Source organism: Phasianus colchicus, chromosome 1 (assembly GCF_987193195.1).
Source record: "Phasianus colchicus chromosome 1, bPhaCol1.hap1.1, whole genome shotgun sequence".
Classification (NCBI taxonomy): Eukaryota; Metazoa; Chordata; class Aves; order Galliformes; family Phasianidae; genus Phasianus; species Phasianus colchicus.
Genome location: NC_143436.1, coordinates 68,411,036 through 68,430,489, shown reverse-complemented (window position 1 = coordinate 68,430,489; position 19,454 = coordinate 68,411,036). Strand labels below are relative to the sequence as shown.

Below are 19,454 nucleotides of genomic sequence, written 5' to 3'. Positions count from 1 at the left end.
TGAACTATGGCTCAAGCATGCTAGCAGCAGTATTAAGACTGATATCTTTTGAAAGGAAACAACAATTTAGTCCAGAAAACTTTCTCTTTTTTTTCTTTTTTCTCTCTTTTTTTTTTTTTTTTTCTTACTATTATTTTTGTGCTCTGGGTCTTTATTTCCTTTTCTTCATGATGTTACAGAAAATTAAGAACTAATTTCAATGTAAGTTAAAATTTCATTCATCACTTAGATGAGCATGGTGTTTGGGGGGGAAGGTGGGAGGAAGGGAAAAGGGAAAAAAAATGTAATTATTAAAGCATTCTTTTATTTTCCTAGTTCCTTTTGGCTACTGAGGGCTGATTTGCTCCTTGATGAAAACTGGAGTGAAAAGTAAAAAGCTTGTAGATATCATATATTGGTGCACAGATATCAGTATCCTCTTCTTTTTGGCACATCTAACTCACTGCACTGGAGACTGTGGCAGGTAAACTTCTGCCTTTAGTGTGAAGCCACACACTTGCAGTTCAGGCAAGGAAGGCTTTTTATCATGAGAAATAGTTTTTTTCAGGAAATTGTCTATTCTCAGTGACAGCCAAGCAGTGTCAGACTACTAAGTGAACAGCCGCTGTGTAAAACATGGAGGTGCTGGATTTTCTCCATGACTCAGTCCCAGCATGTAGCTCAGGCTCTCCTATTGCCCATTTTGGCAGCAGAACCACCAGTGCTGATTCCCAACCACGGGAGGTTGATAACCAGTGTAGGTGCAAAGCCAGGTCCTGCAGGGCAAGAGGTCAGCCACAGGACACCAATTAACTTCCTTTTAGAGCTGCAAAATAATTTTTTTTTCTTAATGTGCATCCTAAGAAAAGAGCTTTCCAGGATAAAGAGTATTAAGATTGCATGGTCTAAGGAGAGAATTTCTAACTCCCAATCCTTTTTTACTGGCAGAGTGAAATCTGATTTTTAATGCAGTCACTTTAATAACAATGCATAATTTATATTTAGCAGTAATCAAATGATTCAAATGCAATTTAATTTTTTAATTAAATCATTTAAAAGCATGCTTTGAATGTGATGCTTTAATGAAATGATACTGTCTGCTGCTCTTTTATGAAGAACTTTATTCACAATCTTGAATGTTTCATGGTGCCAGGGGCATCGTATCTCCTCTGATACTGCCAATCTGATGAGGAGGTCTTGAATGTAATTTCTTCACACATTGGACAGACAAGTATCTGTCAGTTTGTTAAATGAGAACATACTGCTTTCAAAATGCAAATGAATAAAATAACATTAGCATTAGGAAATATAGCTGCATTGAATCTAGCAACAGCCAAGAAATTATCTGAGGTATTACTTAGACAATTTGCATTTAATTCAAACACTTATTAATCATTCCTTGCTGGTAGTTCTCATGCTGAACTCTGCCCTGGTGTGTGAATGAGTGTAACATCACTGGAGTCCAGCACAGTAGTTATTCCCTTAGTTTGCTCTGTAACAGCAGTGGGTCTTGTTTAGCTTCTGAACCAATGGAGTTGTGTGTGCTCATGAATGTCACCCTAAGCTAAATCCTCTGTTGTTCTTCATACCCTATCCAAATACACAAGACCAGTCTATGTGTGTGTTTAAGCATGGCTAGTGGAGATCTATGAGGTCTGAACCAGTCTGAAACCATACAGAGTTGTGATGGTGCTGGCTGGCACTGCCTGCTGGACAGAGAGGTGTATTTCCTTCTGTCTGGAAGGGTCAGTGAAAGCGGGTTTTCATCTGCTCCTCCAGGGTGAATAACGTGGGTTATTCTTGTGGTCTTCTCTTGATCATCTAGTCCACTACGGCCACCAGGTAATGAATCAGCATTTTATTTGTCCTGTGTGAGCAGCAAGAATAGAAAGCCACAAATAGGGTGCAAATTGGCAGAAAATTCTGCAGGAGCTTCACTGCTGCAGGGCTTCTGAGAGATCTGTGGGGATGGTGGAAGGACATCTGCTTGCTGGCTATTTTTCCCAGCACTTTCCTGTCAGAGTACAAGTCCCTTGGAAAAATGCAAATAGATAAATTGCATGTCTGTGATCATTTAGTCATTTAAAAATTAAGTTCATGGTTAATATCTTTTATGTGAACATTGCTATGGAAAGGTCTAATGTTTCTGATGAGCTGCTCCATTGTAACTCCATCAAAACTACCATTAAGTCCTCTTTTAAATGCTAGGAAATGAGGCTGTCTCTGATGCTGTGGTTACCAATATCATGATGCTTGCTGTTTGCAGCAACTTCGTTTTGTCATCAACTGCACTTGAAGCAGTCTTCATTTTGTCATTTGCTTGTGGTTGTTTAGACCTTTGTGTGAAACGTAGCCAGACAAATAGCACTTGTTGCTGTCAGTAGTCCTGGGAGACTTTTATATAGGCCCTGACTCAGAAACGTAAGAAGAAAATTTTCCTTACTGTATTATACTGTATTATACTATAGTATACCTTAAATCGTACTGGGTACAAAAAAGGGTTGTTAGTAGTCTGTCTAATGAAAAATCTTGAGTGACTTTCACTTCGTACTATATTTTGTCTCTACCAGGTCAGTAGTTCTTCAGTGACAATAGTACTTTCTTTTTCCAGACTTACCCTAAGACGCTCTTCTAATGTCTGTATGCACTGCTGGACAAGTTGTACCTTCTAGAGAGTTTGGATTACAGATTTCAGAATTGCTAGAAGTATTCCTTCACTTCTGTCTAAATCTTGGTTGGGAAGGGAGATGTTTTAAGTAACCAAAATGTTTCATTTGGAAGCTTTTATAACATTTCTTTCAAACAAAAACAGACCAATTCTGTACCGATTTGGGCAAAATATTTTGGAGAACACAGAGATTATATGCAACATTTGGTTTTGGACTGAAAATGTGTCATTGATGAAGACACTTCTCTCATGATTCTGCGTCGAGCTACTCTTTCTTCTCACCCTTTCCTTTGCATTTCTCTACTCCAAACTAATTTTTGTTTCTCTCTTGGTACAAGGTGGCCATAAAACTGTCTTGGATAATTTCTTGATGTTCATTGTAACTCAGATGGAAGCATGTAAATCTGTTCCACTGTTTTACACCATTTAGACAAGGCAAAACAGCCAGTGCATTCCAGTGACTCTGGTCTACACAACTGTGTTGAACAGTGAGACATCAGTGAAAGTCTACATCTAGCAAATAAAAACCATTTCTTGTCTCGCAAAGAAGAAAACATTCAAGGATGTGGTAGAGAGCCAGATACTCAATGGCAATGTTTGTATGAGAGAGGAAGCATTCTTCTTGCCACTTTCCAAAAGGCAGGCTTTTTTTTACATAGTGTGATAGGTGAAACTTCTAAGAGAAAAGTCTTCCACTTCACCTCTCACAAGACAGACATTTGCTGCCCAGATAACGTATTTTTACCTTCTTCCTCCTTTGGTGATTGTATGCATTTTGCTTTGGGTTGTTTTAGTGATAATCACAGATGCCCTAAGTAATGCAATAATGTATGTTTTGTTGTGAGAGAAGTTAGAGCATTAGCAACCGTAGCAAAACTCGATATTATGCTTTAGTTAGCTACAGCGTAGTCAAAGCTTCTGTGTGTAAGTTGTCCCTTCACCTCCCTTTGCCTGCCTTAGAGCTTTCTCCTTGGAAGCATTGCTGCAGAGGGCTCCTGGCTGAATGGAAGGCCTGACATTGAATTTCATGTTGCTCAGCACAAAGCCTACCTTTATGGTTCCAGTAATACTGATGCTGTCTCTGTGGCTAATTTCTGAAAGATGTTTATGTATATGATAGTATTGGCTAAGAAACTCTTCATTTTTCATAGGAAAACGTAGTCAGTTTTCAGCTCCTTGTTTGTAGGTCTTCTTTGCAAGTGTCCAGAGGAGGTGAGGGCTCATGGCTGATGCAGTACGTGTATACTGAAAACTCCTCAGTGAGCTCAGAGTGTCTGGCCTTATTAGGCAGCCCAATGACTCATGTTACTGTGTTATCAGAGCCCCACACAGCCCTGAATGCCAATCCCCATGGTGTCCCTCTGGGACAGGAAGTATACGTACTCCTGTTTTATAGATGAGGCTGCGACCTGGCTGTGCTGCAGAAGGAAGATGTGATGTGCTGCGGTGTTAGCTGTGCCACACTAACGAGGGTAAGAATAGCCGGTGCTGGCAAGCGGTGTGCAGGCCCTCTGTGGGTGAATGGTATGTTAGAGGCTGTGTTAGCTGTGTGCTGTCATCCATGCCAGCTGCCGTCACTGCTGTGCTTACGCTGGGGAGCTGAAGTTAGCAGGCAGTGACCTTGGCTGTCATTCTGCTGTTCAGAGATAGCTGAAGTGATATGCCCAAGGTCACCAAAAGAGCAAGTGCTGGAGAAGTGAATTGGGTTGGGGAATTGGGAATAAAGCTGCTACCTTGGAACCACTCAGACCACCATTTTCCCTCTACTGTGGGAGTTATTAAATGTTTTGCTAGCACCAGAAGCTGAAACTGTAGGAAGCCGCTGTGGAGAGAGAGTTACTGAAGCCTGGTGTCACAGTTGTCATGATGTGGTCAGGTACAAATTTGTACTGATGGCCGTATTTCATATTTGCTAATACCTAAGTCAGAACACTGCTGAATTGCTGAAATAAAAGTGGCTAAATGGAGAGCTTATCTCACGTACAGCCGTACATTTGGCTTTGTGTATCGCATCTCCACTGCCAAATGACCAGGGGTCTGTGCCCAGGAGCACTGCTGCTCACTGAGGAGCAGCATTCACCTGTTGGATCACCATGGAACATGTGTAGATGAGGCCCTGTGTCAGTAGAGGGAGGGAAGTGATGACTGTAGAAACTGATGTGCAACCATTTCCAGAACTGCCGTGAGGTAATTCAAAGTGAATGAGCCTTTTAAAATTAAGCACAGGCAGCATAAAAGGTACTTTACAAAATATCATTCTGTTTCTGAGTGTACAGACATTAGACTTCTCAGAAATATGGATGAATTTAGCTATTGGGCTAATTTTCAAGGCTTTCACTGTGATAGTTGGAACAAGTGATTATCCCTTCTTTTACTGCAGAGCACTTCCATCTAGAATGCTGGATGTGATTTTTCCTGTTCACAGAGCACAAAGCAGACACCTCACTTGGAGTAGAGTGTTTAGTCTGAGTGGGAACTATTCTTTGTGTGCACGTGTGTGATTTATTTATAATAAATAATTCCTGCTATCCAGATGATTTCTCCCAGCTTCCTTTCAGTCTGAGCCAGGGCAGTCTTTGTCAGTTATGTAAGGTCTAGTAAACGTGGCTCAGAAGCAGCAGCCTTTAATTTTCATCCCCGTTGGAAAATAAGAAGAGCTATTCCCCTTACCCCACAAAATAACAGAGTTGTTTGGGGAAAGGCTGCTGCCCAGCTGGGAGGACAAAGAATTACACACCCCTGCAGTGCTGGCAGCTTTAGTGAAATAACAGTGATTGAGCAGAAACACTCGCAAAAGGCACGTGGCTGGGCAGGTTTCAGAAAGGACAGACCTGTGCTTTCAATTTACCTTCCCCTTCAGCTCTGCACTGCTCTAGCTTTGTCCTCATCTTCACAGGCCTAAGATAAGAGTTTCAGGAGTCCTCCAGGAAATGAACGCTTGCGTGGATACAAGAGGTAGCTGTGAAGGGGTAGAGTCCTGTGTTGGTTCTTCCTCAGTGGTCTTTGTTTATAGCTTATCTACTGTATTTCGAGAATATGCTTAATGAAAATGCAGGTTTTTACAAATGGAATGAAGTGATAATCCTGACTTTAAAGGCCCTCTGAAAATTAAGACTGAAACTGAGATTCTAAATGGAAAGTATAGTACCATTTTTGCATTCCCTCAAGAATAATATAATTTTAGCATTAAAAAAAAAAAAAAACAACCGAAAAAGCGTGCCAAATTTATCAATAGGTTTGAGTTGAGGACTATTCACTTTCCATATCAGAACATGTAATGTCTTTTGCATCTCAAAGTGAATGAAAATGGTAGCATTCTACTCCCTCAGTTTATTATTTTATCCACAGCAATACCGGTGATAGACTGACATCAAAATGGCCTGAAGTGAATCAAGTTGTAGGAGAAAAAGAAAACTTGCATAGTTTATTTTTTGCCTTGTTCCTCCCCTCCCCCCCATGTGCTGTTTGAGTTGTCATTCTTCTGCTTCCATTTAGGCATGCAACTGCAGCTGAGAGTAAAATCCTGTGTAACTATAAACCTGCTTTGCCTCTCTGTACAGCATTATGACTTTCACCTACATGGTCTTCTCGTTTCTCAAACAACTGGCTCAAAAAATGACTCAACTATGTACATCCCTAGAATTATTCCTGTTTTCTGTATTTTATAACAAAGGAATTAAAAGACTTTTGTCTTTTTATAGCACTTACTACATGTAGTTTGCAAAGGGGTGCAAAGATAAGGACCTACATTACTAATTGGAGGACTGAAGTGAGAAGAGCTTAGAGAGATTTGGACTAAAGCTGTTAGTGGCACCTTCTGGCAACCACGGTTACTTTGTTTTAAAATGAATTTGTTATCATTACCCAGAAAATACATACAGAAAGTCATTGTACTGTTGCAAACCTTGCCTTCCCTTCGGATTTCAGTAGGCTATTTGTTTATGGGCAGAACTGGTTAGAAGGAAGGCAGATTGTTGGAGTCTCTTTAAAAAAGTCTGGTGTGCAGAGCATGTCTTATCCCTGTACAGCTATGACAAAGCAAAGCAAGTGTTCACCAAATGGCTCTGAAGCATGCCTCTTTCCCTGCTCTCTGGAGCTGCATCAAGCTGCTCTTTAGACTTCACCAAAGTGGAGAATGTGGGGATGTTACGGTTCTGCTTCTTAACAAGCCTGTTCCATAAAAATCTCAAACTCAGTGTGGTTACTTCAGTTGAGGGGCTTGCTCCTTTTCTCCTATCTTTTTCCCCTTGAAGGCAAGAGGAAAGATTTTATGCAAGAAGGGAGGAAGACAAGGAGAATATTTAACTATAATCTGCCTCTGGCAAGTCATGTTCTATTTAAAACATCAGTGCTTCGAAGCAGCTGAGCCTGGCGGGCCGTGCAATCTGTGAGCAGATTGGGCTCAGCAGCTTGCAGTGAACCCCTGAGCCCCCACATCTCTCTACCTCTCTCTCCCTCTCTCACATCAGCCTCTCCAGTCTCTATCACCTCTGCACAGCCATGCTTTCTGGTGTGCATGTGAAGCACTGGATGAAAATGCAGTGTGTTAGTGCTGGATTCCACGGTGCTGCGGTTTAAGCGTGGATTTGCTGTACCTTCCTTGTTATCCACTCTTTCTCCTGCTGGAATATTACTTATTACTTGCTACTCCTTTTACTACCATTCTTTCCCACCTCTTTCAAGCCAAAGCTATTTCCAGCTTCCTCTTCTGTTTCCTAAAACTCCTTCCTTTTGCTTTATTTCACAAATAAGTTACGAGAGAGACCTGCAGTGATAATCATGTGGTTTCTGCATTTATTTCCCCCACCTACTGAAGGAAGAGTAAGGCAAAGAGAGCTCTTACACTGTTCTGGTAGAACTCATATTGAGAGGTACCATCTGTTTTTTCCCCTCCCAAAGAGAAGATGAGGATAGTGAAGAGTGTGTATTTTCTATTGTGTGCTGTGAATCTTAAAGTATATCAGGAGGTTGGTCTGACTCCAGCATTTCAGCCTTGCCTAGAGCTGCCAGCCTTGTACAGCCTTGCTTGGCAGCATCAGGGGAAAGCCATGTCCTCCTTCCTGCACTCCCCAAATTGATCTTTTTTCTGGGCAGATAGAAAAGCAGTGACAGTCATGGACTTTCCCTAGTGATGGCTGTTTTGTTTGCACTTATAATAGGAAGCACTAATATGTTTATTCTATCTCATAATATATGAAAAGACCCTTTTATTACTTTTCTCCTAAAGTCTTTTGCTGTAAATGTGAAACTCATGATGCTTTGCTACTCTTTAAAACTTCATTGTCCATAATTACATCTTTGCAAAGCCTTTTGTCCTGTTAGTCTGTGGTTTTTCAGTTTTTTTTTCCTCCATAATGAAAAATATCTGATGGTTGGATCTTTGTAAATTAGGATGGAAAAGAACCATAGTCTCTTCTCTTTCACCTTTAAGGCTGCCTTTCACTCTGGCCAGCATGCTTCAGCACTGCATGATTGGAAGTGGTCTCAGTCTGTTACTGCCTGGCTTACAGTGAGAGGTCATTGAATATCCCTCTCTTGTGGAAATCTGGTAGATGTCATATAGGCTGGGCATATGTTTTTTGTTTTTGTTGGGTTTTTGTTGTTTTGTTTTGTCTTTTTGTTTGTTTGTTTTGATGCTTAATCTTTGTTTCACTACTGGGAGCATTTGATTGGAATATGAAGCCTCCAGTAGTCTCATTTTCTATTGTTCAGCATATCAGGAAAAAGAAATAAAGCCTTGGGAAGTAGGTATTATGACCTTGCTTGGAATTTGATGGGTTTTTTTCTGCAACAAAGACTTCCACAACAAATAAGTGGATGAGAATATCCTAATTAGCTATTGATATGTATCATCCAGGTCTTATCACTTTTCCTTGGAGAATTTTGATTTGGCAAGAGCAAGTGACTCCATGTGCCAGAAAAGTCTGCAACAGTTACTTGTAACAACCTCCCCCAGCTTTTGGCATCCCTTCTTCATTCTGTTTGCATCTTTAATACGTGTAGACATATGCTTATGTGGCAGAGGTATGACTAGACATGCAAAGCATCCATTATAAACAGTTTCTGATTTCTCTGTTCATGCTAGTCCCTCAGTGCACACAGTTTGCTAGTTAAGCTATCATAGGTCCTGTTGCCAGGATCTTTTTCCATTTATCCTCTCTTTATACAACCACAATTACCCATATTTGTTTGTGCTTATTATAAGTGTTCCTTTTTTTTTTTTTTTTTTTTTTTGAGTAATATCTGTTCTACTGAGCTTGATCCTAGGATATACAAGAAAGTCTATAATCTAACACATAGTTGACTGAAAATTGAGGGCAATTAACCTCTTGAAAAAAACTATTCAGAATATCAGTGGAACTTCAGTGTTGAAATAGTCCTATAGATAGGCCTTTTAGATTGTTGACTGAATCCCTCTCTGAGCCTTGTGCTAAGCATCACGCTAAATTAATTCTATATAGCTTCCTGACTTGGTTTTTCTAAAGAGTTTAGCAGTCAGCTGGCACTGCTGTATTTCCTCCCAAAATGTTTGACTAAAATGCACCTTTTATTTGTTCTAGGAAGGTAGCTCTCCTAAAATGTGTAACCACACCTCTCTTATTTAGGAGCTGAAATGCTTTATCTAGGCTATAAGAGAACATTGAAGTTGCCAGGTTAAGCATTAAAAAGTAGGAAACTGCAGATTTATGATTAATTCAACTGCTTTTATACTTATGATGAACTTTCTCATTACTGGATTGAACAAGGATTCTTTAAAGCCTTTTTGCTACATGAAATTATAATTTGTCTCCTTTTGATACAAGGTTGTGTGTTTACTTGCTGTGAAGTGATGCAGCAGGCAGGTGAAGCATAGGACAGCTCTGTTAAGCAAAATGGTTGGTAGTGTGCTGAGTGAGGCACATGCACGTGCCCAGGCATTGCAGGGAGAGCACTCCCTACCAACCTGCCCTAGTGCATCATAAATTTCTGTGCCTAGTTCCAGTCATGGCAGCACGTGGCATGGCATAAGTCAGCAATAACTAAATGTTAATGCTATTGTCATAATGCTGAAGGCTTTGAAAGCATTTCAAGCAAAATGGCCTCACTTAGTTCTGTATTTTTTACTTCTGTTAGCAATTTGAAGAAACGTCTACAGCATTGCAGGGAACTCTAAGTCCTCACGTCAAGCACTCCATTCCTAGGAAATAGCAGGAGGAGGGCTGCCTGTGTGTCCTGGCCTTTCCATACTTTCTTTTTCCAGAGTGAGAGTCAAATCCTATCCAGATGTCTGCTAGTAGCCAGCCATCTGTGACCGGAGCACAGTTTAACTCATTTTTTGTCCTTACCACTTGTTCATCACCTCTTCCTTTCCGCAGGAAGTGAAAAAATGTTTTTAAGGGTTCAGAGCAATGAACAAATTTAATCCAGTAATTGTGGTGATTTATGAGTTGATGATTGATAGCAGAAGATGTAATTACTCTTTTTCAACTTTAGTTAGCTCACTATGATCAAATACAGTTATGTGTTGTTAGGTTATTGTTCAGTGAATTGTACCCCAGAGCAATGTGCCAAGCTGATGGTGCCATGGTTCACACTCATTACATCATGAATTGGATGAGTTTTGTCTTGTTTATCAAAGGGCATCATCCTACTGTGGACACTTTAAAATTTACTGGCAAGATAAATCCATGTCTGTAGGTTGCAGCAACCTGAAGGGAGGAGATTTCAATAGTATTAAATTCCTACAGATGTCTCTTTGCTAGTTTTATCCCATGTTACATTTATATTTCAGTTATCTTTGTACTTGTGTTTGTTTTTTGCCCAACCTCTTCTCAACCAAAACTGTCCTCAGACATAGGCTCTTGATGATACAACCTTTGAACCACGCTTGACAACATGGAAGAGGCTGTAAGTTATCTCCTGGGGTTCTTTTTACAGTGGGCTCTGGTCTGCATAATTTCATAGGCTGTCCTTAGTATCAAGAGATACCGGAGTCTAGGTTAAAGGATTCCTGTGTGTTTGTGCACTGCACCTGACCTATCCAGTCTGTACACCATTACTGCTTACCTGCAATCATTGTCTTCATTATAGACCTACTTTGTGGTTTGTAGACAGTTTTGTTGGTACATGTGTGTGTCCTTACCTGTATGTGTTCATCTTGGATGGCTGTCCACTTAAATCAATATTGGCTTCACACCATCAAAACAAGCCTAGAAACTGCAGTTCCACAGAGAAACAGCCTGGGGATTTGGCCAGGGATAAGTTATCTTTTGATATAAACATGTAGGCAGCTCTGAAAGTAATGCCTCATTTTTTTCCATGGAAACTACAACGGAGACAAAGAGCGTAATAACACTATTTGATAGAGCAAATTCTCAGCTACAAAACACTGTTCTTCAACACCGTTAGCTATGTATTTTCACCAGCAATGAGCTAGGAGCCTGTATGCTGTGCTCATAAAGATCTGCACCAGCGGAGGTGACCTACTGTTTCACAGCTGCTAGGAAAATGTTGCTCACACAATCCATCTTTCATTGGCCCAAAGAGATGGAAGTCAGAAGGCTCTAAATCTGGACAACATGATGAGTGTGGTAGGACAGTCCAGCTGAGATTGGCAGTGTGCTTCATAGTCTTCAAACTTGTGTTACTGTGTTGCTGGAGAGATTGTCTTCTCTTGCCTGACCCTAGAAGTTTGAGCCTTCAGCTTAGCATCACAATGTAGCGGTCAGAGTTGATGGTTTGTACAGGTTCCAGGAAATCCAGAAGGATCACCCCTTTTATATCCCAAAAAGTCCCACCACTTTGCTTGCCGAAGGCTGTATCTTGAACATTTCCTTTGGGGAATTCCCATGTCACCACTCCATAAAGTGCTGTTTTGACTCTGGCTTGTAGAGGTGAAACCATACCTCAGGACTGGTAGTGATGCAATCGGGGAAATTGTCACCTTCAGCCTTGAATCAATTCAAACTTGCATGTGCTATTCTTTCTGTTCTCGCATGAGCATTTGTGGGACCCAGCTGGTGCAAACTTCACAATATTCCAAGATTGCCACCACTGTTTCCAATGCATTGAAGTCCATATACACTACCCTGGTCATAATTTGCTCATTCATGTGGATGAGCTGATTGAGATGCTCTTCTTTTTGTGGTGTTATTGCTGTATGTGGCTGTAACGAACGTGACTTGTCTTTCACACCGCTGTTGCCACTGCAACAGTGGCAAATCTGTCAGTCTGCAGTGTCTTCTTCCAGCCTCAGAGCTGAAGCCAGCACCCACAGACTCTCCTCCAAAGCTCTTGGTGGAGTTACCCTGTCCTGCACAGCTCAGGCACCTCTGATTCTGTGGCTGATTTTATTGCAAAACACTACCTGGGGTGGAAGAGACCTGCTGCCTCTACTCAACTGCATGTCTTCATGGAAGAACACGGTTGCATTTTGACAACCAACGCTGTGGTTGATCTAATTTGCCTGCATTCCCTTTACTCCATGGAGAGGCTTTGTCCAAGTTTACATTTAAAAAAAACTCAAAACACTATTGTTTGTTTACTGTTGAATTGAGTCCCTATGGTGCTTTTAATGTCCTACACTGGATAATATTTAATTTGTTAATGAGTTGCATTGGTTGCATGATACGTTAATGTGTAAATCACTCAGTAAGATGGAAGGGTTATGCTGCTGTATTTGAAGGCATGAATGTGGTGTCAAATGTTCTAGTAATCCCATTAAAATTCTTTCACTCAAAGATGTGCATGTAGATTGTTGCATTGTGCAGTTCTCAAGGGTGCCCAGCAATAACAGATATCTGAGTCTTCTTTTGGGTTTTCTGCTCCAGGCACGGTATAATGCACATGCTTCCAGGTGTTTCTAAATGTGCAGTGTGTTAGCCCTGCTTCTGATTTAAAAAGAAGTAAATTCTCACCCTTTTTGTCCAAGATACCAGGCAAAATAAATGACAGCACGATAATGTTGATGCTGTTGTTAGCATAGCACATAAACACTGCATGCTATTTGGCCTCCAGTCTTCCTGCTGCACATCCCACTGCCACCCTGCTGTGGGCTGAGGTGGCAGTAAATCTCCCTTTGCCTTGTGGTGCTTTTGGGCATAGATCAATGATAAGCTGGAGCCACATGGTCAGGATGAGTCCGGATATAAGGACAGAGAGGTTAACTGGGGTCTGAGGAGTGAGTTTGTGATCTGCATGTGACTCAGATGGCCTGTTTGTCCTCATAAATAATAACAATCTGAACTAGAGTGTTCCAGAAGATGTGTCATTCTGGCTGAAGATTTTTTTTTAAGAACATGGTTATGAGTGCACAGTGTTGGGAGGTAGCTACGCTAACAGCTGTGGTAGAGGGCAAACTGTTCTCCTAGGATGACATCAGGCATTGACAGCCTTCAGTAACAGTTCCTTGCAAGGAAGTAAAGTCTTTTTTTCATCCAGCATGACTGTGTTGAGGCTGTGTAGTGAAGGCATGAAAGACAAGCTTGCACTTTCTCCAAAGAGCCTATTTCTAAGAGTATGTAAATGCTTGCAGAGCCAGGTCAGTGTCTTGAACATATATTAAAGCGTATGTTTTGTTAACATAGTCAGCATGTTTCCCAGTATCTCACATTTTACATAGAAAGCTTGCAATATTTGGTCTTTCTGAAAGTTTCCTAAATGCTGTTACAACAGCTAAGAGAAATGGCCCTAGAATTAGTAGTTTTATTTTATTTTACATACTCTTGGTTTGCAGCTATAGAGTACGTTTGTGAGTTGAAAGTAAAATATGTTAATATTTAACCTTGATGTTACTGTAGAAAAGTGCTGGAATGCCTGGACAGAGTAGTGAGATAAACTGGTATGTGCCACATTATTTATACTGAATTATAGAATTGCAGAATCATTAACTTTGAAAAAGACCTCTAAGATCATCCAGACCGACCATCCACCTACCACCAATTAAACCACATCCCTAAGTACTACGCCTACCCTTTCCTTAAATACTGCCGGTGACTCTACCGCTTCCCTGGGCAGCCTGTTCCAATGCCCAACCACACTTTCTGAGAAGAAATTCTTTCAAATATCCAACTTGAACCTCCCTTGGCGCAACTTTAGGTCATTCCCTCTAGTCCTTTCACTAGTCACTTGGGAGAAGAGGCCAACACCTACCTCATCACAACCTCCTTCTCAGGAGTTGTAGAGAGTAATAAGGTCTCCCCTGAGCTTCCTCTTCTCTGGACTAAACAATCCCAGTTCCCTCAGCTGCTCTGCATAAGACTTGTAGTCCAGACCCATCACCATCTTTGTTGCCCTCCTCTGGACATGCTCTAGAGCCTCAATGTCTCTCTTGCAGTGAGGGGCCCAAAACACTCAAGGTGTGGCCTTACCAGTGCTGAGTACAGGGGGACAATCACCTCCCTGCTCCTTTTGGCTGCACTATTTCTGATACAAGCCCGGCTGCCATTCTTTCTTGGCTACCTGTGCACACTGCTGGCTCATGTTCAGCTGAGCATTGACCAACATCTCCAGATCCTTTTCCTCCATGCAGCTTTCCAGCCACTCTGCCCCAAGCCAATCACAGAACTGTAGGGGCTGGAAGGGACCTCTAGAGATCACCAAGTCCAACCCCCCTGCCAAAATAGACCAGGTTGCCCAGGTAGGTGTCCAGACGGGTCCTGAATGTTTCCAGAGAAGCAGACTCCACTACCTCTCTGGGCAGCCTGTTCCAGTGCTTCATCACCCTTACTGTGAAGAAGTTCTATGCACGTTTGTGCTGAACTTCCAATGCTTTGGTTTGTGTTTCCCCTTGTTTTAATGCTGCCCAACGCTGAAAAGCATCTGTCCTTGTCCCTTTGCCTCCCACAACTTAGATATTTATAGACATTGATCAGATTTCCTCTGTCTTTTCACAAAGCTGAACAGACCCAGGTCGCTCAGCCTTTCCTCATAAGTGAGGTGCTTCAGGCCCTTTATCATCTTTATGGCCCTCCGCTGGGCTCTTTCCAGGAGATCCCTGTCCATTTTGTACTGGGGAACCCAGAACTGGACACAGTACTCCAGGCGAGGCCTGATCAGGGCATAGTAGAGGGGGGAGGTTCGCCTCCCTTGACCTGCTTGTAATGCTTTTTAAGGCCATTGGCCTTCTTGGCCACTAGGACACACTGCTGGCTCATGGCCAACCTGTCGTCCACCAGGACCTAGGTCCCTCTCTGCAGAGCTCCTTTCCAGCAGGTCATCCCTCAACCTGTACTGGTGCATGCGGTTATTCCTCCCAAGGTGCAAGATTCTACACTTGCTTTTGTTAAGCCTCATCTGGTTCCTCTCTGCCCAGCCCTCCTGCCTGTCCTATAGCGTTGCATGGGTTTGTTGTCACTAACGTACAGGATCTTACACTCAGTCCTCTTGAACTTCATCCCACTGGCCTCAGCCCATCAATCCAGCCTGTTTAGGTACCTCTGTAGGGCCATTGTACAGAGGATAGATGCCCTCAGATCTATCCCTCAGATACTCAGATCATCCCTTCAGATACTTCCTGCCAACCTGGTGTTACCTGCAAACTTATTAAGGGTGCACTTAATTATCTCATCCAAATAATCAATAAAGATATTAAACAGGAGAGGCTTCAGTACCAACCCATGAGGATCACCACTTGTGACTGGTCCCCAGCTGGATTTAGCTCCGTTCACCACCACTCTCTGGGACTGGCCCTCCAGCCATTTTTTTTGCCCTGCAAAGCGTGTACCTATCCAAGCCATGGGCTGCCAGCTTCTCCAGGAGGAGGCAGTGTCAAAAGCTTTGCTGATGTCTAGGTAGATTATGTTGACAGCCTTTCCCTCATCCACCAAGCAGGTCACCTCATCATAGAAGGAGATCAGGTTGTTCAAACAGGACCTGCCTTTCATGAACCCACGTTGGCTGGGCCTGATCCCCTCGTTGTCCCACGTCCACCGTGTGTTTGCTCTCAAGATGATCTGATTGTAAGAGTACTGAAATGGATACATATATGTCCGTATATATGTTGGGTTGAAGAAGATATGTTCTTCAACTTGACTTCATTTGTCCCATAGCTAGATGATTTTTTTTTTAATTGTTCTGGTTTATCACTGAATGTGGTGTTTCTGTGTTTCAGAGGTATTTTGTGTTAGGGCAGTAATTTCTCACTTGAAGTGCATGTATTCTTTATGCTGGTTTTGGTTTTGCTTGAGCAGAGCACATAGAAGAGAATGGGGCCTGTGGTTTGTCAGTGTGCTTCTCCTCGAAATCCTCTGGTTCCCTTTGTCTCACATCCTGGTAACAGTAGAGCTTTAGGGCTGATTTTTTGTGAACTCTGTAGAGTAGTTGCAGGTTTGCTGCTGTGAAGCATTTTTTTGCTGTGAAGCAATTTTTCCACTGTGATGCAAATGGGACTCATTTTTGGTTTGGAAAGAATACTCCCAAAAGTTTTTCAGTTGGTGTAAATATGCTGGTGGGGGGACCCGATTTAGCTTTTTGTAGAACTGAAAAAGCTTTTGATGTTGACATCTGTACTATATAAAGGGGTCATCAGACTGTATTCTGATGGCTTTTGAGCTAACACAAGATCTCTTTAACCAGTGATGTTTAGATAAAGAATTTGATGCCTTCTAATGATAATACTTTCATTAACATAGAACATTTTTTCTTCTCCTTGGCACTTGATTTAAAATCTCCTTGGTAAAAAAATTAGTGATCCCATCTACTAGCTTACACATGAGATAAGATAAGAAATAACATTTAAATTTTTATGTATGTTTTAACAGAGAGATCTCATCTGAGGGTCATGTTCTACTGCCTGTCTTTGTAGGCAGCAGCATAAGCTACTATTAAATATTAGCTATCTAATGGAGAAGAGCCATGTTGATTGTATTGTGATCTATTAACACAACAGACACTAGTCAATACATCTTCTTCCTGTACAAATCACAATATTAAGAGCTTGCACAGCACTCTGTGGGATGAGGCTGCAACTGAACTACTTTAGGAAGTTGCTGTGAGTGGTTTTTCCTTTCAGAGGCCCTTTGAAAGGACGCTTTCCAGTTTTTATTTATCACTGTTTTTATTTATGTGTTTGAAATAAAAGTAGCTGCAGAAAACATACTAAGAGGCCAAAATGGGTTAACACTACATATATTTAATTTACCCTATCTATATAATATATAATGAAACTGATTTTTTTAGCACTAGCTTTCTTTAATTTGTGTACGCAGAGTCCCAGTTTTAATGCGTAGTCATCAGAAAGGCAAATGCCTCTAGAACTCTTGAGTTTGCAAATGCATGTTTCTAGGTGGGCTTTACCAGATTTCCCATGAGTGTACAGTTTAACTTCTCAACAAATTCTAAGTTTTGGGAATTGTTTCTTCAGCTTCCACTGTTCTGTTGCAGTTATCTTCTTGAACACATAGATGGGTTTTACTGGCTTTTATTTAACACTGGTCTGCGTCAGCTAGACTTTCCATAAGGAGGAAAGGACAATCTGCTGTTACAGATAAGCAGACTAGCTCAGCATTTACCACATTATGTAAATAACAGATTTGTGGAGTTGCCTGAAGGAAGATTATTTGAATTTAATTGGCTAATCTCTAATGTCTGTGTTCCAGAAAGATCTGACCTCAGACTTAATGAAGTTGATGGAGGGACATTCATGCACTTTTAAAAGTCTGATCCAGGTTCCAGCAGTACTGAACTTAGAGTCCCAGCTGACAGCTTTATGCTTTTATCTGCCTCTGACCCTTTAATCAAATTTTGTCAATGTGGGTGATCACATAAATCAAATTTAAAAGCAGAATATGTGCAATCTTCACATGTGCAGACAAAATGAATTATTTGTTGCTTATATATTTTGCTTATATGTTTCTGATTGTTACCTTTCACGTCATCCAAATGTTTTGACATTCTCCAGTTAAGGTGCAAAACTCAGCATATCTGACAGCTTAAGCAACTGCAACATCAACAGCACCATCCTAGTTCTGCAAAACAAGCATTCATTCCATATCGCACACAGCAATGCATAGTTTGATGTGTTTGAACTAAAAACAATTGGACAAATTCAGAATAAAATAATTCTGGTTACAGCTACTATATGAATAAAAATTAACTGCTATTGGCTCATTTGTTTATTTCTAGTCAGTCATCTGGTTTTTGCTTTTTTTTTTCCTTTTAATGCGCAAAGAAGACAACAGCATTTTTCATTCATTTTCTGTCCTTTAAAGCCAGATGCAATTATTAGAAATTTATACCATTTGGGTATGTGTATGTATATGAGTGTGTATGTTTATATATGTATATACATACAACTATTCCTGTTTTTCATTAAGGTATCAAAGGAGATATTTTCTGCTGCTGTTCTTTTCTATTTACTATGAGGACAGTGACACTGATATTTTCGTGTGCTGTTTTGTGCTGTCTTCTGTCTTTCCAATTGGGGTGGATAGTTCAGTTTTAAAACCTCGCAGAGATCCTATTCATGTAAGAAAAATACTGATAAAGATGAAACCAATAGAAGCTAACATCTTAGTGTGGACTGCTTGTTGCATGTAGCACTTCATCAAAGCCATCAATCAGGCTAGCTCAGTCAAGCTCCTGGAAAAAAAATCCCCAATTTTTGTTTTTTGTTTCAACTGGATTGATGATTTTGGCTACAGAACAGAGGGAAAAACTTTAAACTGATGACTAAAAAAGGTGCATAATTAATAAAAAGAGCAGAATCTAAGTGGACTAAATTAGTGGTATTAACAATTTATTTTCTTTCGTTAGACTTTTTCCATGATGTGTGCTGGATTATTAATTGTTAATGACATACATAGAACTAATAAAAATAGGTTTGTATGGACCAGTTGTTCCATTTGGAAATGTTGGCTTCCTGATGCTGTATTCATATTTAACTTAGAGATGCATGTGCCAATGAATGTGTAAGTAGAAGTGACTACGTGTATTGGAAATACACAGCAATTACTACTCATGCTATTGCTTGCAAAGATGGACTTCCCCAGCCTGCCAGTTGTTTTCCTGTTGAGAGGGGCAGGGAAGTGACTGAGGTATCCAGGATGCCACTTGACAGCAGGAGGAGGAGGAAAGCTGTTTTATTGAAACAGTAAGCACTGCTGAACAGTGGTTTCAGCGACAAAACACAGGGTCTGACAGGCTCCTAAGTCAGGTGTTGACCACTAGGTTTTGGATTGCTAGTGTTAGCTCACATGCTGATGTTTTTAAAACATCATTAAAAAAATATATATGCAGGCATGCTTATAAAAATGCATCCAAGTAGCAGCATTGCATATGGCTGTTTTTTCACCTATGAATTGTGGTAGTTGATAGGGGTTGTCAGGGAGTGCAAACACAGGCAGCAGACAGGGCACCAAACCTGGCACTCTGGGTACTGAAGATTTCTTCTTGTAAAGTATTCTGACCAAAGTGACAAAGCTTCGGTAGTGTGTGGGATCACACATAAGGTAACACATGCTAGTGTCCCCTTGTATGCCCCTTAAACCTTTTTTAATTACAAAAAAAAAAGAATCTCTGTTAAACTAGCTCCTATTTTTTCCTCTGATATAATCACTCAGATAGCAAATGTGAATGACTACTTGTTAATTTCTTTCTGAAAAGGCCCCGTGCCAATGTGAAGCTGTTTCTCTGACCTGTTATAAGTTGTTAGTCAGTTGTGACTCATAGTTCTAAGCCTGTTCATGCTGATATACTATGAAGCACTTCTGGAAATAAGTGACTCATACTCAGTTAAGTAGGTCCCAGTGCGACTATGAAAGTGGGATGACTTTATGTGCAATATATTTTTTTAAGTGCTATGATTTTCTTTAGGCCCAAGAAAAAGACC

General features: G+C 41.0%; 1 long non-coding RNA gene across 5 annotated transcripts in view; it reads left to right on the top strand.

Moving 5' to 3' along the window:
- The window catches only part of LOC149919699 (uncharacterized), a 104,796-nt gene that overhangs the window by 46,401 nt on the left and 38,941 nt on the right, over window positions 1-19,454 (top strand). For 2 of the 5 annotated variants that reach the window (XR_016469310.1, XR_016469307.1), the window contains exon 1: window positions 3,587-4,119. The exons of the other annotated variants lie outside the window; for them this stretch is intronic. This is a non-coding gene — a long non-coding RNA (uncharacterized LOC149919699). Of the gene's footprint in view, window positions 1-3,586; window positions 4,120-19,454 lie in introns of those variants that run through there. 5 annotated transcript variants of the gene reach the window in all.